Source organism: Mauremys reevesii, linkage group 5 (genome assembly GCF_016161935.1).
Source record: "Mauremys reevesii isolate NIE-2019 linkage group 5, ASM1616193v1, whole genome shotgun sequence".
Taxonomy (NCBI): domain Eukaryota; kingdom Metazoa; phylum Chordata; order Testudines; family Geoemydidae; genus Mauremys; species Mauremys reevesii.
Window position 1 is genome coordinate 15550299 of NC_052627.1, and position 24247 is coordinate 15574545.

The following is a 24247-nucleotide window of genomic DNA, read 5'->3' on the forward strand; positions in this document are numbered from 1 at the left end:
TTGTGTTAGCCTGGAAGGGGTTTAGAGTTTTAGGTGACTTGGCCAGAGGGCCAAGCCATAGCACCCAGAGGGGGGGTCGGGAGAAAACGCAAGCTGAGAAAGGCCATTACAGATCCAAGGGAGAGCCTATGGGGCAGTGTACCAGAGACAAGGAGCCTGTGCAATGCTGTGACCAGAGATAAGGAGGTGCCCGTGAGGTGAAGACATGCTACTATGTTGGAATATCGATCATACTTCAGGAAGCACAGCTACCTGGTTTAGTGAAACAGTGATGAGCCAAATTCTATTGTGGCTTGGCAGGTTTAAATACAAAGGCAGCCCTGGCTACCTGTAATGGGGGAAAACGCAAGGATCATGTGTGGATGATGCAAGGATTAACTATTAAAGATTTAATGCAAGGAACCTACAAGGACCATGCCAAATTAAGGAACAATTCCACACATGAATATTGTATCCTAGCACCATCTTTGTATGATTCTTGTACATTTATGGGCTTAAGTGACATGTCCATGCTCCCTAGTTATGTTTATCTCATGGCAATCTGACGCTAATGCCCAGGTGTATGACTTTATGGTCGCAGTGGACTAATAGCTATAGATATATTATACCTTCCGATTTGTTGGGTCCTATCTCAAGTCTCCCTGGCCCAAGAGACTGTTAGTACCATGGACGTGGTCTAACTGGCTGTCTCACTCTCAATCAAGCTCTCCTATTGAGTGGATCTGTCATGTGGTTGGCAGGGTTGCCGGGGGGCAGTGATGGAGGGGGGAAGTAACTAACATCACTTGGAATACTTTGCTTGTCTGCCTGTCTGGTTCATTGATGCCCCAGCCTAGTCAAGATGACACATGATCACATGCTTCAAGTTAAGCTTATGCCATTGTGTTGCCCTGAATAGGGATGGGATGAAGCACATATTTAAATACTTGTTGGATTGGGGGCCATAAGATGGGAATGCTTTGGGGGCAGGAATTGTTTGCACCTGCTGGAGTATAAACAATAAATAATACTCTCTTATACAGGGGCCTGATCAATAGTAAAATGCTGGAGTTTTGTGATTGTGAGAACTGGCAGACAGACCCAGCTCTGGAAACTCTCACTCTTCTTGACATAGCTGGAGGAAAATCACTGAGATCAGGGAAGGGTCCTTTCACAGGCCTTTGCCCAGGACAAGGCATCATCTGTCACATTCTGCGTCCCAGGCGTGGGCTGTGCAGTCAAGCTGCATTTTCTGTTCTGATAGAGCAGGGGTCGGCAACCTTTCAGAAGTGCTGTGCCGAGTCTTCATTTATTCACTCTGATTTCAGGTTTTGCGTGCCAGTCATACATTTTAACGTTTGTAGAAGGTCTCTTTCCATAAGTCTATTATAGACAACTAAATGATTGTTGTACATAAAGTAAATAAGGTTTTTTAAATGTTTAAGAAGCTTCATTTAAAACTAAATTAAATGCAGAGCCCCCTGGACCAGTGGCCAGGACCCAGGCAGTGTGAGTGCCACTGAAAATCAGCTTGTGTGCCACCTTCAGCACTCATGCCATAGGTTGCCTACCCCTGTGATATAGCATCCAGATTCCTGTGGCCAGATGAGTCATCCCCTCTGATCAAGTAATGTCTAGTGCAGGGGTTCTCAGACTTTTGTACTGGTGACCCCTTTCACACAGCAAGCCTCTGAGGGCGACCCCCTTATATATTAAAAACTCCTCTTTATATATTTAACACCATTATAAATGCTGAACCCAAAGCAGGGTTTGGGGTGGAGGCTGGCAGCTCATGACCCCCCAGGTAATAACCTTGTGAGCCCCTGAGGGGTCCCGACCCCCAGTTTGAGAACCCCTGGTCTAGTGATACTTGAACATTAATGCCCTAGATAATGTGTCATATAGTAAGAGCTGTTCAGGCTGTTAGAAACACGAACACGTTCATGCTGCGTGACGCCCCAGACTCACATTTTTCAATGCAGATGTTGCCACTAAGAAGTGGAGAAAGAGAAATACATCAAGCAGAGTTCTATCTTTGTAAATGGACTATTCCGCTAAATTCGCCTTCTCCCCGCCTCTTCCTCCCCGCTCCCACAGGCACTGGCAGGTAAAAAGCGATTTTTGAGGCCCTTTCCATTGATTTTGAATTTATTGCCGTTATCTCTTACTACATATAACCTTGTTCTCATATTTCCTGCTCAACACAGACTGATATCAACAGGGGTTTCTCACTAATGTCGTCTGCTGTAGGAATGTGGGGCAGGGTCAGCCAGAAGCTTTCAGTTGTGAAACATAAGCTAGCCTATTAGTTATGGCGTTTATTTGTATTCAGAAAATATTCAGAAGGATCAAGAATGGATTAGTTTCCAAACTCTTGGATTGTATGAAAGCCTCAGACTATGGACCACAGCTGTTTATCATTAGACTCCTTTTCTTCCATATGGATCTTCACCTTCTTGTGAAAGCAACATCAAGAAAGGTGGAGCTCATTTCCATGGCCAAAATCTTTTAACCAGAGTCCTGCGTATACACAGATCTTCCTTTTTTCCTTGAAACTGACTTACATGCACACAATTAACAGCTCCATGGAAGGGTTGGTTACCAATGTGTCCTGATCTTATGTTCTTTCCAAGGAATATCCCATTACAGTCCGTGAACGTTTTGTCGAAGAGCAGCAGTAGCGATTGCTAATTTATATTTTTCAGTGTTGTCCATGGGGCATCAGTGGGTCTTCAGTTTTATCAAAGTAACTTCATGCTTCTGCAATTCGCTGGCGGTTCTTTGTATTTATAGATGTTACATTTGTTTCTCCCAGAACAGTAACAGGCACTTAACAGGTTCAAAAGGGAAACCTCATTAAGGAAAATGAAGTTATGAGAGCATCTGGTTAGATCCATTCAGGGTGCACACTCTTAAACTCTGTTGTTCTTGCTTAGATTAAAAAAATTAATCTTGGTAATTGAATCTTTTGCTCTTCTATAGCTGCCGTAATACTTTATGGCTTTAGATATTAAATATAATCAGGGTTGTCATGGCAGTGTCACCACTGTGTTTTATTTCAATGAAGGCGGCGTAGTTTAGTTACAACAGCTGTAAAAACAGATGCATTTCAGTTTATACTTAATACCTTCTATATTGGCTCATAGGAGCTCTCTTTAATAGCTTCTTGTTGTATTATAACTTCAGAGTCTGTGCACAGATGCCTTCGTTTTTTCTAAAAATACCCTTGCAAATAGCTACCAACTTAAAATCACTCTTCTGGAACAGTCATTTTTAATAGTACTCTAGATATGTATTAATTTGCAGACTTTAAAGGGTGTTCCATTGCACTGAATTCTGCAACTCAACTTAGACTAGTGGCAAGAATATAACAAAGGGCTCATGGAGAAAACTGCATTTTCATTATTATTATTATTATTATTATTATGAGATAGATTAATCTAACCTAAATGCCAATGTAGCACCAAGGCGCACACACCAGGTAAGAATTACAGTGAGGAGAGCCATTCTATCTCCTCCTCATCCCATCATATCCCTTCTCTCTCCCCGATCCCCCCGGCTCACCCTCTGCACTGGGGTGGGAAGAGGTTGACGTAGGTGCTGGCTCCTCCAGCTTTATGTCTGTTGAGAATTCTCCTGGTGGAAGAGAATTCTCAACTCGAGGGGCAGTGGTGGAATATTCCCCATCATCACTGCGATCCATTATAAACTGTTCATCTTCTGACTCTTCCACAATAATCCACGGGCTCTGTGACTAGCAGTTCCCAGATGACTCTCCACTGACCATGGAAATTGGAGGTCGATAGTGACAGTGTCGTCCTAACTCGGAGTAGGGATGACAGATGGGGAGCTGAGTTGCTTCAAGGGGAGACCAGGGCAGGAGTGCATCTCAGAAGGCATGATCCCTCCCTGAGCTCCGTGACAATGAGGTAAGGGGCATGCTTGGGATGGTGCAGCCTGCAATGCTCCTTTTCTGCGTGCCTGCTCAGCTCTTGGGATTGGTGTGAGTGGTGGGGCTAGCCCCTTAACATCCTCTTTGAGGCTGTTTGCACCCCTGGGGAGTGGGGGCATCTGGAGGGGGCAGTTCCTGACATTCGCTTCCCTGAGTGCAAGGAATTTTATTCTCTTGCCCTTGTATAGTGTGAATGGTGTGAGGGGGGGAAGGGGGCAGGGAAGACTCCTTGTACAAGCTTCACTTCCTCCATCTTGTCCTTTAATATGGAAGTGTTCTGTTTTCTCCCTGATTCAGTCGCCCTGAGCCTTGATGGTAAAGATTGTATTACAGCTGGAAAGATCACTATAATTTGTTGACATTTCTGATGAGGAGGGCTCTGAGTCTCAAGTGACACAGCAGGGTTTTGGTTTTGAGATGTGTGTACTGACCTCTTACATTTTCTGTGCAGCTCAGAAGCCGAGATGCGTCTGCACCCCTTTGGCATGGAAAGGTGACATCTCCTGTAAACTTTCGGCCTCTGTGTGTCAATGCTCATGTGATTTAGATGAGGAGTGTGGACTTGTCTGTCTCCTGTATTGAAAAGAAATAGCAGTGGTGCCTTGAGCAGTTTATGGCAGCGTGATCAATATTTCCACTGTCAATGTAACACTGTGGGTCAGGGAAACACCTCTAACTCTCCAGCCTTTAAGGGCAGGGTCCTCAGCTGATGTACATTATATAGCTGCAACGGAACTATGCTGACTTATACCTGTTTGAGGATCTGGCTCTGTAGTTGGCAGTCGCTCTACAAGTCATGGTGTCTGGATGGTGCTAAGAAGCCACCTAACAGAACTGATTCTTCTCCAGGCTTGTCTACACATGCGGTTTGTGTGTGGCAAGCTAGGGTGTGAATTTATTGCTCGCTAGCTATTCCACATTACCTCTCTGTGTAGCTGTGCTTATTGCATGCTAAAAGTGCCTTCATGCGCTTCCGCCTAATACACTTTAAAGTATACTGAGTTAAATTGCCCGAGGATACTTTTAATGTGCAGTTAGTGTTCAGATGTAAATTCACAGCCTGTCTTCCGTGTAGATGAGCCTTACGTACATATAACTGTGGATGATGATCCGCCACCGCAGGCACTGTTCTATAATAAATTTCCAATAAATACGCAGGATAACTTCCGAATCGCAGCCTCTTTGCTATTTGTTTTATGCTTCGGAATCCTCTCTCATTCCTTTTTAGCAATGTCAGTAGGAAGTCTTTTAATATTCTGGCCAATGCTTTTAGCTCCAGCCCCAAGCCATATTTGGAAGGCGTGGTAAAGACATTCTTAATGAGGGCACTCTTGATGCAGAAATAGCTCAGTGCTTCCGATACTTTTTGCTCCTCGATCATGCCCTTCTACCTAGCGTTCGTGGGCTGTGGAGAAACGCCATGAAAGCAGCAAGATGAGAATTCATTGCAAACCATCTCACTTCTTTATCTTCATTCAGAGACTGCTTCATGTGACACTTCCCCCTTTTCTGTTGCTGTGCAACTTCCCTTTAATATTGGTCCACATTTAAAAGAAAAATCCTGGGTGTTTAGGGAGATGTCTTAATATCTGCCCTCTTTATCAAGAGGGGCTCCCTCCCATCCTATCTTCTGGTTGCGTCTCTTTCCCTGGCTGAGGGCAGACCCGGTTGGTGAGATCAGCTTGGGAGAGCTGTGTGTACAATAAATGTCTGCTAGCCAGTTGTTGACCTTGGTGAATGACCCAAAATTATTTGCTCGTGAATCTTGAAAACGTCCTTGTGGGCAGGATGACTGGAAAGAACAGTGAGTTTACATTGCAACTGAGGAGTGACAAACCCTCAGCTTTATATGACGTGTGTTGTGGGTGGAAATAGGCCCTTTTTCGCAGAGACTCACATGTTGCATCATCCTTATCCAGGACTTTGGGCCTCACCTGAGATCTGATTCTGTTAATCTTCTGTTCTCACTAGCAAGAACTCATGCGATTGACTTCAGTGAGATTACTCATGTGAGTGAGGATTGTAGAATTGGATCCATAGTGTTGTAGCCTGACCTTTTGTTCCAATTATAAAATTATTTATTGCCATGTACCATACACTAGTTACAAATAACAGGTTCTTCGTTTGGGGGTGTGTGTGTTGGGGGCTATGTACAGTTAAATAATAACTGGAGATATACCAATCTCCTTGAAGTGAAAGGGACCTTGAAAGGTCATTGAGTCCAGCCCCCTGCCTTCACTAGCAGGACCAAGTACTGATTTTGCCCCAGATCCCTAAGTGGCCCCCTCAAGGATTGAACTCACAACCCTGGGTTTAGCAGGCCAATGCTCCAAACCACTGAGCTATTCCTCCCCTCGATAATTAAGAAGATAAAATTGGTGAAGCACACAGAACTCTGAGCTTTAGTTAATACTGACAAATATAATCAAAATAATAGAAAAAGTCAATATACATAAGGATAAGTACCGTGAAGTGTTTTCCTGCATTGTTCATTCTTAATCTTACACTGTGTGTACTTACAACTTTATGGAGACCAGGGAAGAAACAGTAAGTGGAGATCACCCCAGAAGGACGGTGCTGGGCCAGGCTTCTTACCCAGCAGTCCCATGTGGTTATCCAACCTTTTGTGGGGACTCTGGGGTGATATCTTTTATGCACCTTTTCCTATTCCACCCACATGTGTCCGGAACCATGTCTGATAAGGTTTTGGCCCTTACCCATGTGTGGCGTTATGGCTAACCATAGTTAAATTTCTGACTGTTAACGTGGCACTCTTGTGTCAATGTCCCAGTATCTTTGATACGTCCTTGCAGATATCTCCATGATTATCTTGTTGCAAAAGTACCCTAAGATGCAACCATGTGTATGTTTGTGGTTTACCTGTTTATCACACAGTGCATGCTAAATCATTACAAGAGATGTCGTTAAATTTTATAACCTTAGGTCAAGCACATAATACTTATGCTAGTTTATGCCAATTGCCTTCTACTGGGCCTAATTCTAAGCCCTTAATACTAAAAACCTGTAGCCAAGCCTATTTTTAATACATATATTTTGATTCTTCTACTTACTGTCACAGCTTCAGTAACTTCCATGATTTCTATTTGCATGCTTAGCAAATAGATTATATTTTACCCCAAACCACATACTCTCCAAGATCAGCTCAGAGGTCAACAGCCAGTAGTGTAAAGTAGGATTACAGGACACAGTTTGCTGTACCTTGTGAGGGAATGGTTGTGTGGACTCCAGGGAAAGGGGGAACAGTTTCCCTTTGTGTCAAGATCTTTGAAAAGTGAGATTTCATGTGCTCTTCGGCAAATATATTAACTGAAAGACACCCGGTCCCATGAAATGATTGTGTGCCTGGTACTCCCTAGTGACCTTAAAGAGATCTGTCAGACATCCCTGTTGCTTCTGATTTGCAGTGGTGTGAAAGGAATGAGACCCAGGTATCTCTAAGGAGCATAACTGCTTGTAGTCCAGGAGTTGATTCTGATGGGAGCTTCTGGTGTGAAGGAAGTGCAGAATGTTGCCCTGCAGATCAAAGAGCAGAACTTTTGCCCTGTGTTTGAGTATTGTCAGAGTGGCCTCATTCATTCCTTATTTTTAAATCCTAAGGGCTTTGCTGTGAGTATGAGTATGTATTTTCAGAGCCTAGAAGCTCTAATCAGGGGCGTGGGCTCTGTTGGGTTAGGTGCTGTCCTCACACATAACAAGAAGACATTTCCTGCCCTGAACAGCTAACACTGTCAGCCCCAAACCCTCTAGCATCTTAACTGCACATCCTGGAGTGTTCTCTGTTAATACAGGGTTATTTTAATGTATTTTGCTGCATGAGATCTCTGAACCATGCAGGTGTATGGCCGGCCAAGCATTCTCCTTCAAATCCTTGTCTGCCAAGCACTGAGACCCATCAGCGGAACTCTTTTTATATTTGTATCTGTGATTCTTACACTACGCAACGTGCAACTTGTAGCATTGAGATTAAGGGCCAAATTCTGCTCGCAGTTACAAATCCAGAATGATTTCATTGGTTGTAGTGAGGTTATTCTGGAGTTACAGTGGAGTAACTGAGATCAGAATCTGGGCAGAAATCTGTATCCTTACCTTCCTTGGCTCTTAATTTTGAGAACGTTTGGCCTGCTCTTGTTGAAATCCAGGATCTAGCCCCATATGGTTTATTCTTTTCTTTTTTTTTCCTGGCCAAGCAGTTGCTGTAACTGCTGAGAAGTCAATTTAGGTCTTTTTTATCTTGGCACTGTGCCAAAGAGAACAGAAAAGCGGGTTTAAAAATTCAAAGACAATTGCTTCTCTTTTCCTTCCTTTTTTGTGTGTGTGTGTCTTAATCATTATACAGTAAAGACTTCCAGAGCTTTTTCTGATGAGCTTTTGGTCTCCCTTTGTTTAAGTTGCTGGTTTATTGAATACACTGTCCATGGGATGACCTTGGAACACAGGCAGTCCAGGATAACCAGGGTACTAAAATCTCCTGCTTTCTTCAGTGTCTTCAGATACAGGAAGCAGAAAGTGATCAGTGACAATGAGGTGCCTGCAAAGAAGCTCCAAAGATGATTTCCCCATCCCCCTCTTTTTTCCCCGGTGCCTTTCTCTGGCGCTTATCACAGGCATATGCATGAATTATTTATATGTACTGCAGGCATCAAGTTTGCACAGTGCATTTGGAGAATATGCTCTCATGGGAGTCTGTTTGTAAGTGTAGGAAAGGAATTTTAAACCTCATGCTATTACTTGTGGATTTCAAGCCCCCTAACCCCCACCCAGTAGAGGCTAGAATTTAACTGGCTTGGGGAGAAAACCAGCAAGTGGGTTACTGATCGGTGAGCTGACATTTTGACCTGAATGCCTGTACGGAGGACATCTGAGTCACTGGTGGTTCCTACACAGTCATTTGTGCTCTGTGTATGATACTGAAGACTGATTCTGACAGTGGAGTTGGTGTTTGTGATGGAAAATCAAAAATTTCCCAGCTGAGGGCTACAGAAGTAACCTGAGAATGGCACACCTATCGTTCCATACATTGCTCTAGCCACTACTTGATTCTTTGCCAGTAGCAGCTCACGGCCACGGCGGCAGGTCTGCGCACCCCTGTAATAAATCCACTGGCGAGGGCGCGGCGGTAGTGCCGCACACCGCCTCTTGGGCTCAGCAGTTGCTGTAGGTGGTAGCTGTGTGGGGTGAGACACTGTATGTAATGGGTTGTGGTTTGTGGTGTATTGTACCTGTGTGGTGTCTTATAACCCCCCCTGGGTGACATAATGTATGTTGTGTAGTGAAGATGTGCAGACAGTTGAGTCAGCTTCAGTCCTCCTGTGACAGGTGACACTTTGGTCTGAGTGTTGTGACAAAGAGAGGTGTCTATGTTTGACAGGTTGATGTAACCTGTTACAATGGACGGTGTCTGCCTCTGAGATATTCAATGGTGTCCTCCTATAATTGTGGCAAAATGCACATGAGTTAATGAATGCATAATTCAAAGACAAGAAATCTCTGAACAAATGGTGGTTGGTCCTGTAATGACCCTTCACAGAGAGTGTTCTGAACTCCTAAGACTGTAGTGGGCTGGTGCGTTTTAGCATTGATTTTTTAAAAAAATGTCTTTGTAAATCTCTGTTTTTTGGATGTTCTAAGTGTGTTCTGTTTGTATGCTTTGTTGTTGTGTGTTGTGGTTGGATGTGTGTGTAGTGAAGAGAGAAGTTGGTGCAGTGGCTTGTGGGCAGTGTTGACACTGGTAGTATCTTGGGATAGGCCAGAAGTAAGACCCACTAGACACAGCGGTGGGCTTTCTGAGCTCTTGTGAAAAAGTTTTCTGAAAAAACTGAAGTTGTAGCAGCTAGTGGCAGAAGAAACCAAAGTGATTGGATGACAGTGGTGATGCAAGCAGTGACTTGATCATTCTCAATTGATGCAAATTCAGAGTTCAGTGGCAGTGTTGATCGCAGATAGACGTTTATTTAAAAGGTGAAACAGGTAGTTAAGATAAGCAAGTCATGACCTGTTTTGTTTCAGACCAAATCTACACTAGAAGACATTTTTCTCCCTCTACAGGGATGGGCACTAGAAGACATGGCGCTTGACTACACTGAGCGCAGGTGGCCAGTGCAGCATTTTAAGGCGCAGGCTAGCAAAGAAGGGTGGGCGCATGCTGGCTGGCTCATGGTCCTTAAAGCAGCCGGCCGTGGGCGCGCCACTAGATGCTCGGGCGCCCGGGCACACTGGAGCAGCCTTGCTCGTAGAGAACTCTGCCAGCCTCCTGGCAAGCTCAAATCATCTCATCTTGCATGGTCAGGCTGCTGAGTGCCTAACGGCCTGATCCTCTGCATTTTGAATCACTGCAGGCATTCTGAAACGCTGCCTTTGCTCTCCCATTAAGCTTATCTGCTGTGAGACAAAGCATTCATTACTGTGCTCCTGTGTTCTGCTGTGTGTGTGTGTGAGAGAGAGGTGGAGAGAGGCTGGTGGAGTGTGTGAGTGTGTTGCTGAGAGAGAGAGAGTCTGTACATGCCCCTGACACGGACAGTTGCTGTCTGAACTTACAGCCCCCACTGCCCCAACCTGTGGCCCCCCCCCCACCCACATGACACGCTATCAGCCCACCATACCCACCTTCCTCTCTCTCCTGGCACTGCTGCAGCCCACCCTGTGCAGACCCACCCCCTATGCTGCAGCTGGCAGCTTGCAGCCTGCAGGCTGCTGCTGCTGCTGCTGGACTGCGCTGTTTGGCAGCAAGCACTGCGCTGGCAATCTGCCTGTGGGCCAGCGTGGCTGTGGCTTAAAGTCACTTGGCAGTGCTTGGCCTACGCTAGCCAGAAAGGCTGGTGTGAAAAAGTGGTGAGTGTTGCAAGTTGACTCTCCGTCATGCAGACAATGCCTATGTTGGAGATTACTACTGTCTCTCAGCTAGGTGGAGCTACTCTGTCCAGTGGGAGGCTCTCCTCTACATGTGGAGGTGGATTACACATAGGTGGTGGTCTAGAGTGACAATGGTATATGTACCTTGGTGTGTGGAGTAGTGTCTACATTGATAGTGATACCTGTGATCTAAACTTCTGTGTTTTTTCTACCTTTTTTTTTAACCTAAAAAAGACTAAAGTGTTTTTAATGAATTTTAAATTGAAAGTTTCCAAAATTTCAGCCTTCATAGTTTTTTGTTTTTTGTTTTTTTCTTTCACCTCCCAGGGTTCAGCAAACATTTAAGTTTGTTTTTTTTTTTCAGTTTTTTAGTTTAATTCTTTATGTGTTGTAATACCATGTCCTTCTTAGTTTTTAGTTAGTTTGCATTAGTGTTGGCTTGCTTATTTTAATACCATTTTATTTAGGAAGGACATATAGCACTTTTATTGAACTCAATCATTTTCAGAGAGCATTGAATACAATTAAAGTTAAGCACATAAAATATGTTTATCAACAAGAGCATTTGTTCATACAGTATTTTAATTTACAACATTTGTTTAGTTTCTTCCTGATTTGTTTTCTGAAGCGCATGTTTAATAGTTTTTTCAACACCACAGATTTTAAAGGTTTACAGTAAGTTTTAAAAGCCTGTTTAGTTATGTACTCATTTTGTTGGTTTTTGTTTCTGGCCTGGAAAAGCAAAACTGGTGTAAACTTTTAGGCTGGAAATTTTGATAAACTTCACTTCCTGGAGAAATTTATTTTGTTGGAATTGAAGTGAATCCTTTTCAGCTGTAGAAATTTCTAATTTAGATTTGTTTTCGCCAAGTTCAAAAACTGATTAAAAATCTTAAATTAAACTATAATTCTAATTTAAATTAAAAGGTTAATTTGAGGTGATTTGTAAAATGGGCTGGGCTTTTTAAGAGTGGGCTTAGGGATGCCAAGTTAAAATTAAAAAAATACTCCAATTCCTTATTTAAAATAACACTAAATTATTTACAATAATCTCATTTCCATTTTTCCTAAATTACTGATCAATTGAGATTTTATTAGAGGAACAGACAAAGAAATTCCATATAATAATAGTACATATCAAATTTTACAGATGAAATAGAATGATAATCTCAGAAAGATTGAAAAAAAAATGTTAAAAAAGAAAACAATAGATTCTAATAAAACAAAAAAAACTTTAAAAAAAAACAGCCAGAGAATCAAAGAAATTGAAGCTTTAGACCCTGTTACTTGGCCAGATTCAAAGCCTTACACAGAAAATGCCTACATCCATACTCTAACTTCAGCCATCCATTCATCATTTGTTGTTTATGTTGTTTTAATTTTCTCTTGTTTTTTTTTGTTGTTGTCTTTGTTGTTTCATTTTGTTGTTGTGGATGTTGTAATCAGTTTTCATCTAGGTCTTTCAGGGAACTCAGCTGTTACATCCCTGCCAAATAGCTCATCAAAACCAGGACCTTCCCAAACTGACCAAAACCTCAGGGGTCATTCAAGCCACCCCCCTAAGCCTCTAAGGAAGGAGATTCCACCACCTCCTAGGTAAACCATTTCCAAACCCACCACCCTCAGTGAAAAAAGTTTTCCTAATGTCCAACCCACCCTCCCTTGAAGTGTCATTCCACATCTTCTCCTACTCCTAATTAACTCCTCTCCCCTTCTCCTCATTCTCCCATCTTCTCTTTTGAACCCCTCCTCATTCTTCTAGAAAGCAGCCCCCAATCTCAGTTCTCTTCTGTTCTCTCCCTCTTCTTCAGTTCTCTCCTTTCCTCAACTACTCTCCTCTCTCCAGCCCCCCTCATAATCATTTTATCTGCCACTTCTGGACTCTTCTCACAACCTGCCACATTTTCCAGTACTGGAATGTGGCCAGCCCCTAATCACATAAGTTGCTTTCCCAGGCTTCAACTGGATCCAAATCTATGTCTAATCCACACTGAAACATCACTAAAATAATGCCCATCACAGCCTCATCTGCCTACTCATTAGCTGCCTTTCATCCACTCACCATCCCTAGCTCATTCACTCTCTTTTCTCCCTAGCCACTTTTGGCAGAACTGCTGCCCAATGGGATTCTTCCCCCTAACTCCACCACTCTGCACTTTTCGTCCCTGAACTGCTGCACTGTTTTCTTCTTGTCCATCCTCTCATTTGTCTAGCACTCAATGTGTTGAATCCCATCAGGTTTCTCTGTCCAATCTCCGCCCACTATCTCACCCTCCAGCCATCCCACCCAACTGCAGTCCAGGTCTCATCTCTCAATGCAACAATCTCATCCAGAAACTCAACCACTCCCGCCACCACCATGTCATCTGCAAAAAACCCAAACCCCGCAAACCGACCTTGAGGCCTCCACGTTACCCTGCTGCCAGCCCCCAACCGGACCCCAACTACCTGACCCTACCACCTGCCACCCATCCATAACTTCCCATCCATCAGACCATCAATCCCATTTTGCTGAGCCCTTACAGAATACTTGCTAAACTGTATCCAAAAGAGACTGTATCAATCCAGCCCTTTATCCTGAAATAGCATCATGCATAGCATCCAGCCTCAGAGCGGTTAAGTCAGGCATCACTTGCCCTTAGTGTTAGTCAGGCATCTGTCCTTGATGAATCCATTATGTAAGTTCCTCCTCACTTTCCTCCTGATTTCCTGTCCATGATTTTTGGTGACTTGATTTTCAGTTCTCCTTCTTCTTTGTTCCTGACCTGGCCCTTCCTTTCCCTTCCTTTTTCCCTTTTTTTGGCTTTTCTTTCCCTGCATTTTTTTTGATTCCCTGGCACTATCGTTTTCCATGATTTTGGCGGGACTGGGCCCAAATGCAATCTCATCACAGATTCCTCGGTTTGGCTCCCTCAGATGCATTCGCAATTTTGGGGCACTGGCTCATACTGGCTTCCCCTCCACGCACTACTTCTTCTCACTCACAGAGAGCTGGTCATGCGCTGTCACACCTGCAGCTCTCTGCTGCTGTCTGGCTGCACCTACTGTGAAGACAGAGCTGCTAAGAACTTCAGCTCAAGCAGTGCTTGCACTCAGTCTGTTCTCCTGACTTTCCCTGTCTCCACTCCACAAGGCCCCTTTCCCATGCGCACCTTTCCTTTCTTCTCCTTACCTTTCTTCTTACTCTTCTTTTTACTTCCCTAGCATCTCCTTGACTTTCTATTTCTCTCTTTATTTCTTCTTCCCTTCTTCCCTCCATGCCTACTCCTCCTGGTTACTTGTCCTGGTTATACTCCTCCTTCAATTTTTTGCCTGTGCTTTTTTGTGTTTTGGGATTTAAAGTTTTTTCACTGTTAAGCTTGGCTGGTCGCTTTTCATGTTTTTTTTCTTCCTACTTTATTTGGTTTTGTTCTGCCAACCTTTCGGGAACATTTAATTACAGCCAGCTTTCTTTCATCCTTTTCCGTCCCATTTATTCTCCCCTTCCCGTTTGCCCATCAGTTCCCTCCTTTTCGTCTCTCTCTGCTTTTGTCTAGTCCCTCTCCTCTCTTTTCCATGTCTCTCTTCTTCCTTGTCTCCTTCTCTTCTCTGTCTCACTCTCTGGTCACTGCCTCCTCTTTCTCAAGTCCTGTTCTTTCTCATCTTCTTATTTCTTCCTCAGGTTTTCTTCCCTGTTTGTGAGCAGCTTGTCCCTAGTTGGTTTCCCCAGCACCAGAAAACAGAACTTTTCCTAGTTGGTTCCTTCCCACTTCTTCCTCCAACTGATTGTCACTTTCCTGAACTCCTCTGGATTTTCTAGCAACTTCTCTGTGTGATCCCAGCTCCCCATCTGAATCAGGGGCTCTTGGAAGATCACCTGCCGTCCTCTAGCGGATCCTGGTCAGCTGGTCTATGGCTCCACTCCTCATCCCCCTGTCTGTGGTCTCTGTAACCACCTCTTTTTCACCATTCATTTGTTTGTCATTTTCACATCTGCTCAATGCAGCAGAATTCAGAATTATTTCTTTTAAAATTTTCAATCAATTCCTTTTGGGCCAAGACCTGATGGGAAAGTCTGAATCAAAATGGCAAGACTGTAGAAAGGCTGTGTGATGTCAAGAAGGGGTACTAGTGCTAATTGGGAAGGCTTTCTTCGTTTTGATCTTTCCTTGAAATTCAGGGACTGGGGAAATAATCAGGAAAGTCTTTTCTTCAGCTGCCATAGAAGATCTCTTCAGCTGAGTGCAGATAAGTTACACACTTTAACCTTTTCAAACTTGACCAATTTTTTAATTTTTTTTGTTAACCTTTTTTGTTTTTTGTGGCTTTAAATGGGATTTAGGTTGGTAGGTGCTGGTGACTGAAAATTTCACAGCAGCCAGGCTATGTGACTGTGACTAGGCAATGGTGTGTGTCTGACTGTAGTTGTTTGTTTAAATTTTTTAGTAAAGTGTGTAAAAGAGTGTGGTAGTCTGAGTGTCAGAGTACATCACTGGCCATGCTTCTCTAAACATTTCTGTTTTCTTTTTATTATTCTTCATTATTAAAGCTTTTCATTTCAAAAAAAGTTTTTCCCATTGGGTTTGGTTTGAAATGGATCCAGTTCTTTTGGGATTATTTTTTTTTAAATTATTTTGTATTTAAATTTTTAAACATTATATAAAAACATTTTATAAATGGGGTTTTGTTTAATTATTTTAATTTTAAATAAAATAAGTTCTTTAGTTTTTTACAAAAAATTTTTAAATTTTTTTTAAAAATTTTTTATTTTATTTTTATTTTTTTTTTGAAAAATATTGACCAGCTTAAGTTAACACAAACCCCACTGACCACTGTAATATGCCACTGGTGGTTATATGGCCTGTGGATAATGGTGCCTGGTTGCTGCGTTTAAGAGACCTGGGTTCTATTCTTTGTTCTGTCTTTTCCTCTCTGCCTCTCTTCTTTTTCTTCTCCTCTTTGCCTTTTTTGTTTTTTTCTTTGCACACTCTCTCTGATTATGTGTAAGTAAACAATGGGGCCTGGACACATTTGGGCCTGCATCAACTGGGCTTTACACATTAACAATAAATATCATGATGAAGAATGATGATGAATGCATCCTTTCACCCACTTCACTACCTTTATTTTTTTTCTTTTTTTTTTTTTTTTTCTCTTTTTCTCTTTCTTCGGGGAGGAGTCGCCGTGTTTAGTCTGTATCAAAAAAAAAAAACAAAAACGGTGGTGAACCTTAAAGGCGATGGCTACACTTAGCAGCGCAGCTGGGCAGCGCGCGCTCGGCAGCGCGAAGCGCGCAGGTAGTCAGCGCGCTGGAGACCAGAGAGAGAGCTCTCCCAGCGCTGTCGTCCACACCTCCCTCCTGGTGGGGATTCCTGTGGCAGCCAGGCGCGCCGGCCGCTCGCTCTCACACTGCGGCTGCGCGCTGCGGCGCGCAAGCGCTGGATTTTTTTTCACACCCCTGCTGCAGCGCTGCAAATCTGCAAGCTGCAACAAGACAAGACTAGAGACTAAGATTTATTGCATAATTTTGCATGGGCAAAAAATGGGTCTTCTTGCATGCATGGGTAGAAAATATACAGCCATAGAGATACAGCCACAGACATGAAGAGGAGGGAGTTTTACACAAATTGGAGAACTAGTGATAACAAGGCCAATTCAGTCAGGGTGGATGTGGTCCTCCCAATAATTGATGTGATGGTGTGTAGTACCAGAGAGAAAATTTTTTTTTGTAGTGCCCCAGCCCTCCAGTCCCTATCAGGCCAAATTAATAATGGTTAGTGTTTTGCATATATGTTAGCTCTCAGCAGTTGTTTTGTTTGAAGTTTTTTTTGTGTTTTTTTGTTGCAGGGTGGCTACTTTTAAATTGGTTATTGAATGTCCAGGGAGACTGAAGTGTTCTCCTACTGGCTTTTGTATGTTACCATTCCTGATGTCTGATTTGTGTCCATTTATCCTTTTACGTAGAGACTGTCCAGTTTGGCCGATGTACATGGCAGAGGGGCATTGCTGGCACATGATAGCATATATCACATTAGTAGATGAATGAGCCTCTGATGGTGGGGCTGATGTGGTTGGATCCCATGATGGTGTCGCTAGAGTAGATAGGGGGACAGAGTAGGCAACAGGGTTTGTTACAGGGATTGGTTCCTGGGTTAGTGTTTTTGTGGTGTGGTGTGTAGTTGCTGGTGAGTATTTGCTTCAGGTTGGGGAGCTGTCTGTAAGCGAGGGCTGGCCTGTCTCCCAAGGTCTGTGAGAGTGAGGGACTGTCCTTCAGGATAGGTTCATTGATGATGCGCTAGAGAGGTTTTAGCTGGGGGCTATATGTGATGGCCAGTGGTGTTCTGTTATTTTCTTTGTTGGGCCTGTCCTGTAGTAGGTGACTTCTGGGTACCCATCTTGCTCTGTCATTTGCTATTGTTGTCTTCATTGTTTCAGATCAGGAAATAGGTTTTTGCCCCCATTGCCTTACTTTAAGGCTTGGTTTACACTACCAATGTGTCTGTATAGTTACCTCACTCAGAGGGTGTGGAAAGTTCACAGCCCTGAGCGACGCAGTTATACTGACCTCGCCCCTGGTTGTAGACAGCGGTATGTCGACAGGAAGGCTTCTCTCATCAACATAGCTACTACCTCTGAGGGAGGTGGATTAACTACGCCGACGGGAGAAATCCTCCCGTCTACACTAGGTAGCGTCTACACTAAGCGGCGCAGCTCTGCCGGTAGAGTTGTGCTGCTGCAGTGCTGTAAGGGTAGGCCGGCCCTTTAACTATATGCCCTTCAGTGAAAGAAAAGACAAAGGGACTGGTTTGCCAAAGCCATCTGCTCAGATATGTCAGTGTTTCTGCACTTCCCATTTGAAGTGGATAAAGGGAGAGGCCCGTCTGTATTTTTAGAAAGGGCAGTGCAAAGTGAAAGCAGGTTGTCTTTGAGCCCCTCGTGTCATTCATATTAAGCATTCTTCCAAGCATTCTTCCAACCCGATGGAGGGGAAACCCAGTCCTTAAAGGCATACAAAATATATAAAGGTTCTTCTATGTTGTTTGCTTCAACCAAGATAGTGAACTAGGAATTCAGCGCTGGATTTCCTTTGGAAAAGTGATTTATTATGTGGAGTCAACAAGCGTGTTTGCACATTAATCCTTGGAGCACAGTTAATGTTGTTTATCTTGGGAACCTACCACTAAAGCATTCATTTCTTCTTATCTTGCATCAGAGGCCAGGGCCAGAGTCACAGTTTAGTCTTTTTGTTGCCAAAGAACCTGCCCTGGGTGAGATATATTAGTGTGCAGTGGAGAAACAATCGGGATCTTCAAAAATTCAGCATGTGAAATCTTTCTAATCTGATCCTCCCTTATTTGTTACAGAGAAGAAAATCCTCCAGCATGGCCAACTTCACTGGGACTACTCATGCAAAAGTTATGCAGCACATGTGCATGAATGTTTGAAGCATTAAGCCCCAAAACAATATCCGCTACAAAAAAAATTACCTTTTAATTTCAGCTTCCTCAGTTTCTATTCTCTGTGGGCTGGATTCTCCACTCATGCTGGTATAAATCCAGGAGCAACTTCATTTCCATTGAAATCAGTGGTGCTACACTGGTATAATACTGTACTGATTTGAGATCAGAATCAGAGAGAACGGTAATGGATCGAAATTATCAGCTTGCACCATGTACGAAACACGCACTCCAGTAAGAAACTTACCCAACTTTCTAGCTTTAGGAAAGTTTAAATACAGGTGATATCTGGAAAGCTAAATCAAATACCTACAGTGTGATATAAACCTAATTAAGCAAACTCAGTAGCAGTACTGGAACCTATGGGGAATGGTGCTGGGAGGAGATGAAAATACATGTTGGAAAGGTTAAAATCCCCTCTGTGTCTAAACCCTTTGAAGCAATTTCTTCCACCACCTAAGTATAAGAATTTTTAAATTGCAAGCTTTTAAATTTCTTATCTGGTAAAGCTCTGATAGCCTGAACTGAGAATAACTTTTTACTAATATCTGCTGAGTTCTTACTCAGCAAGGCCAGCTATATTTGATAGGCTAAAAGTTATTCCTCCCTATCTTGTGAAACTGTAGTTGGGCTTTGATCCTCTAACATTTGTGTAAACATGAGAGGGGGAAAAGGGAGGACCAAATTCTTTATTGCTGTGATTCTACTGAAGCCACTGGAATAATACTGAAATGAATTTGACCCACAGTGTTTAAAGGGACACTGTCGATTTTAAAGTTGGCCTCAAGTAAAAATGCAATAATAAAATAAGCTTGAGAAATATTGCACAATTACAAATTTGAAACCTGTGAACATTCCTCTACACAGCATCTGAAACCCAAGTATTGCTGTAGTCAGAAATGGAGTGAAATTTACCTCAGTGATTTTAATTGCCCAGACTGAGGGAAATGAAAAAAAGTAAAAAGATCATAGGTAAATTCTTCTACTTTTAATATGCTATGTCAGCGTTGCCCAACGTTGCAATATTTGTTGTTTTCCTTAAAGCCTCAGTTCCTGGAATCATGTTATTAGGTGAGAATCTCAGCTTTCAGTTAAAAATAAAAAATTCAAGCTCTCATGGCTGTAGAGAAAAGCTTGAAAACGTGAACCCTGGTTCAAAAAACAGCTGGCAAATAAAAAGAACCTTTAAATTTAGCATCTCTTGCAAAAATTTTTTTTTTAAAGATAAATCTCATGGTTTTTTAAATGCAGGAATTGGCAGTACTGTGAAGTGTCATTACTTCTCTAGGTAAAGATAACTGTTTACAATTTATTATCTTTAAATTAAATGTGCTCCTTTAAACATACAAGTTCTTCTTGACGCTATAAAGTATCTGATATCGCTCCTTCCCCAATAATCAAATCATTACAAAAATAGCGAAAGCAGAAGATTGCCACATGCGTAACTGCTTAACTGTCTCCTTCTTAAACCATCATCATCCCAGCCAACCCATAGTTTAGTCTCTGCATTCTAAATAGTGCAGAAGGTGTGAAGTTTTATGTTACCATTAAGATGCTGCAAAACAAATGCCAACATGAATCAGAGCTGAATAATCCAGCAGGATAGTGGAGGCCTGCTGGATTATTGGGCAAATCTGAATCCTTTTCAGGTCTCTGCATTTTATTACAAGTTTGGACCTGCGGCAAAAGCACTTCCCACTCCTGTCACAAGAGTACAAAGAGTTCGTCCCCTGCTCTCAGGGAGCATGCCAATTAGCAAGCCCCGCACACAGTTGTTCTATCAGAATATTTTTGGAATTCTTGTCCCTTTTGTGACATTACTATTGGTCCCTTTCCCTGTTCTTATACTTCACCCGCTCCAGATAAAATAATGATCCATCCTTAAAGGGATACTGCCATATTTGTCTGGGCCCCTGGGAGAGGAAAAGAGATTTTTCTACCAAGTGTATGAAAAGAATTATCTTCATGAAATTGCTTTAAAAGAAAGAAATGGGTAGGTACTTCGACCGCTTCTTTCAAAAGTAGATGTCTAAAGTCATGTGCCTATGTCTAGACTTAGTTCGCCTGAATTTCAATAGTGCTGAGTAATCAGCAGCTCCCACAGTAGTCACTGGGAGCTGCTGAATACTCAGTGCTTTTGAAAAGCAGGAGACTTAGGAGCCTGCCTGTTTTGGAAAGCCTTGAGCTTTTTAAAATTTAAACATTCCCTTGCAATGCTGGAAACCTAAATGCACGAGAACCGGAAAGTGAAACCGGCCAGTCTGGTTTCCTGTTTCTAACTGAGTGAGGTACCAGAAGTAAGCAAACAGCGTAAATGGTGAAAGCAAACTAGACTTACAGCTTTAATAAACTGAATTGTTTTGTTACAAGTAAGTGGTTTTTTATGACTTTTTATACTTAAAGTAACCTCTTTAAGGGTACTTACCAGGGAAACTTCATATGATTTTTGTAGTCTAGTTTAAAATATTGCATGTTTTCCTCTCTTTGCCCAGCTAAAAAAACTGTACATAAGAAATTGTTCAATCATACATTTAAAATGCTTTGTTACTGACTGCTTAGTACTGTCAAGATGACATGTGACCTTGCTTTTACAGTGTCTCATAGATCTAAACAACCAAACACTTGATACTGCTTCCTCCATGCCCCCCACCCCGCCACACCAAGTACAGGATAGGAAGTCAGTGTGTGTTTAATCATACACAAGGAATCAAAGTTGAGTACTTCGACAAAGCTGATGAGTGGAGTATCAATGGAATCGCTGTTAGCTCATTTTTCAACAGGGACAGACGCAGCTTGCCTGAGGCCGTGAACTAGGAAAGTTGCTAAACAGCTAAAATTTAAAAAAAGGTGCCCAATCCCCCAGCTGAATAGCACACACCTTTACGTGTTGTGCATTACCTTTCACCCATCATAAAAATGGGCAGGGCTGTGTGAACTGGCATCCATAATTTAAGAACTGTCCTGAATTGTGTCCAAAATTGAACCTAAATCTTACAAGTTCTTATCACCTGGATTAATCTTTTTTTTTTTCATCATCCTCATTTGTATTACAGGAATGTCTGCAGGCCACGTTTGAGATCAGGACCCCATTGTGCTAACTGTAACACATACGTATAGATGGTAAAAGAGTTTATAATCTAGAGAAGAAGGACAAAGGAAGCATGTTAGCTTTCCATTTATACAAATGGGATAAGGCACAGAGCAGCCTTTATTTTTTCTTTTTAATTGTATGGATTTTAAGTACTTTTTGTAAGCTTCATTACCATGGCATCTAAGCATCTTGCAGTCTTTAGTGTCCTTGTCCTGGCAGCACCCTGTGAATTGCGGAAGTGCTATTATTCCCATTTTACAGACGGGGAACTGAAAGGCTCAGTGACTTCCCCAAAGACACATAGGAAGTCTGTGGGGAAGCAGGGAATTGAAGCCAGATGTCCCAAGTCCTAAGCTTGTGCCTTAATCACTGGACCTTCCTTACATCCATCCAAGTAAACTTTCTTGCATTACCTACCTAAGCTGTTTTCTTTGTGGCTATAATTTTGATATGCGGAAGGGGTCGCGGTTTGTCTGTCCTGAAGGTATCGGATGGGAGTTCCTCCTGCTGGTATATTACGTTTTTGTTTTGCTTATTTAGATAACAAGTTCTTCAGGGCAGTGATCTTGCTATCTGTTTGTTTCTACAGCATGTGACACAATGGAGCCCTGGGGTCCTAGTTGGGGGCCAGTCTAGGCGCTTCTGCGATACAGTTTTTCTAACTAGGAGAAGAGTTCTTGACGTGGGGAAAGGGTCTTCCTGTATTTCCCCAAGGCTTGAAATCTAGATGAGAAAAATTTCTCAGAGTGAAAAAAAAATTACCCTAATTTTCACTGCAGGGAGCTAATGTTGTTTTGAAACTATTGTCTGGTCCCCATAAGTACTAGGCAATATTTTACTTTAGTCAATGGAGGATGAGAAACATTTTAAGAAAAAAATGATCCTAAGGACACAAACCACATTTGATTATGGGCTTCCAGAGTAAAGACTCCTGCTGCTATCCATTTTATTGTGCCTTTTTATTTCTGGCTACATTTCCTGTTGTTCTCTCAGACTGTCTGATAATGTAGGTGAGCAGGTTGCTTCTGACTGGTAACTTCCGAATTCTGAGGCATGTCTCCTGAGGCTATAAAGGCAGGTAAGTTTTATGCTGCTTCTTTTATTCTGAAGCGTGACATTCTTTGTTCCTTGAGGGAAGGTGTGTTACCACTTGTTGTATTAGTTGAATGCTATTACTGAGGAAACCATTCTCTGTACTGGAATAACATAAAACAGGATGAGCTGCACAGGGAACCATTTGCAACAAGGATATTAAAAAGAACGAGGAGTCCGTGTGACACTTTAGAGACTAACAGATTTATTTGGGCATAAGCTTTCATGGGCTAAAACACACTTCATTGGATGTATGCAGTGGAAAATGCAGTAGGAAGATATATATACACAGAGAACATGAAAAAATGGGTGTTGCCGTACCAACTCTAATGAGACTAATCAATTAAGGTAGGCTATTATCAGCAGGAGAAAAAAAACGTTTGTAGTGATAATCAGGATGGCCCATTTCAAACAGTTGACAAGAAGGTGTGAGTAACAGTAGGGGGAAAATTTGCTTGGGGAAATAATTTTTACTTTGTGTAATGACCCATCCACTCCCAGTCTTTATTCAAGTCTAATTTAATGGTGTCCAGTTTGCAAATTAATTCCAATTCTGCAGTTTCTCGTTGGAGATAATAGCCCACCTTAATTGATTAGTGTTGTTAGAGTTGCTATGGCAACACTCATTTTTTCATGTTCTCTGTGTATATATATCTTCCTACTGTATTTTCCACTGCATGCATCCAATAAAGTGGGTTTTAGCCCATGAAAGCTTATGCCCAAATAAATTTGTTAGTCTCTAAGGTGCCACAAGGACTCCTCGTTCTTTTTGCTGACACAGACTAACACAGCTACGACTCTGAAAAAAGGATATTAAAAGTTACTTTGATGGCTCTTGGTTTAGAATTCTAAGTATGCTGTTTGATCTTGTTGCTGCTCAGTACAGAAAACTCCTGAGAATTGCAGCTGTAGCTAGAACTGTCATAGAGGAGCCTGCACTGGAATTGAAACATACAGGAGTGTAAACAAAAGTTAAGAAGAAGCTCCATGCTTGTGTCTATAAAACTGGGAATGTACTTTGATTAAGTGTGGGGAAATTCTTGGGCAAACTGTGGACATGATACAACAGGCAAATGACAATTGCTTGTGCTTGTTTTCTGACTGTATATAGGAGAGGGTATGTTGCTTTCAGATCCTAGGATTACATAAAATATATTTTCTTTCTTCTGCCTTAACTATAGTTGTTATCTCAAATTGGTAAAAATAGCTCAAATGTTGTAAATTAAAGCACAGATTAACTAAATTAAATACTTTCATCCATTATTAGGGAAAAAATCTAGAATTTTTTTATGGAAGTAGTATACAAATATTCTATGGATATCTTCTAAACTTGTTCAAGTGATATGTGAAACTTGAATTTTGTTCACAGAAATGAGTCTCGGAAAGTAGAAGTATAAATATTACACAGTGTGTGCAAATAGTAGGAAAGGAATCTTGGCAGCAAATCAAGAAGGTGAACATAAAATGAAAATCTGTCTCAATTCAGAAGGCTGCAATCAGACTTGTGTGTGTGTGTGTGCGCGCGCGCAAAATAGCTGTATATTTCATAGAAACAAATGTAAGCCTTGATCACATTTTCTGGGTAAATACAAACCATCCACATCTGTAGGAGATTAGCAAATATTTCCTCCAAAGCGATAGAGTATACTTTGATATTTAATTCTAAGTTTTAATTTTTGTCCTTTTATTCGGTGTGTGTATACCTAATGAAATATGAGGGTGGAAATGTGGTAAGCAATACTAAAAGCTCATGATTGTTCTGAAAAGGCCACTGATACCAGTTTACTGGTGGGTGGGACTAGGTTGAGTGAAAAGGGTCTTTCATTC

At 42.1% G+C, this 24247-nt stretch overlaps 1 protein-coding gene and 1 long non-coding RNA gene across 10 annotated transcripts in view; one reads left to right on the forward strand and one right to left on the reverse strand.

Annotated features, from left to right (window-relative positions):
• Nucleotides 1-24247, forward strand: part of FRAS1 (Fraser extracellular matrix complex subunit 1) — a 320933-nt gene that overhangs the window by 32119 nt on the left and 264567 nt on the right. The gene's annotated exons all lie outside the window — the stretch shown is intronic.
• LOC120406269 overlaps nt 1-24247 on the reverse strand; it is a 70624-nt gene that overhangs the window by 28529 nt on the left and 17848 nt on the right. Inside the window, exons 3-4 of one of the 9 annotated variants that reach the window (XR_005599187.1) lie at nt 20663-20738; nt 19253-19402 (exon numbers count right to left, since the gene is read on the reverse strand). The exons of 4 other annotated variants lie outside the window; for them this stretch is intronic. This is a non-coding gene — a long non-coding RNA (uncharacterized LOC120406269). Of the gene's footprint in view, nt 1-4362; nt 4505-5006; nt 5337-19252; nt 19403-20662; nt 20739-22233; nt 22525-24247 lie in introns of those variants that run through there. 4 more of the 9 variants (XR_005599186.1, XR_005599191.1, XR_005599190.1 and 1 more) reach the window with 4 other exon arrangements.